Source organism: Haliaeetus leucocephalus, unplaced genomic scaffold (assembly GCF_000737465.1).
Source record: "Haliaeetus leucocephalus isolate CR32 unplaced genomic scaffold, Haliaeetus_leucocephalus-4.0 Scaffold277, whole genome shotgun sequence".
Lineage (NCBI taxonomy): Eukaryota > Metazoa > Chordata > Aves > Accipitriformes > Accipitridae > Haliaeetus > Haliaeetus leucocephalus.
In genome coordinates, this window is record NW_010972713.1 from 151,779 (window position 1) to 151,987 (window position 209).

The window sequence follows — 209 nt, forward strand, 5'->3', positions numbered from 1 at the left end:
CAATATGATCATAGTTGAAGACCCTTTACTAGAGCATCAGACATCATTTTTATACATTGGTTACATCCGTACATGCGTTTAGCTATTTTACTATTGGTTACACACATTATTCACGCACTGTCCACGTGCCTAGTTACACTTAATGATTGGTTATATCAACACTGTACGCGCACATAAACATAAGACATAATTGGTTATACTAACTAAAA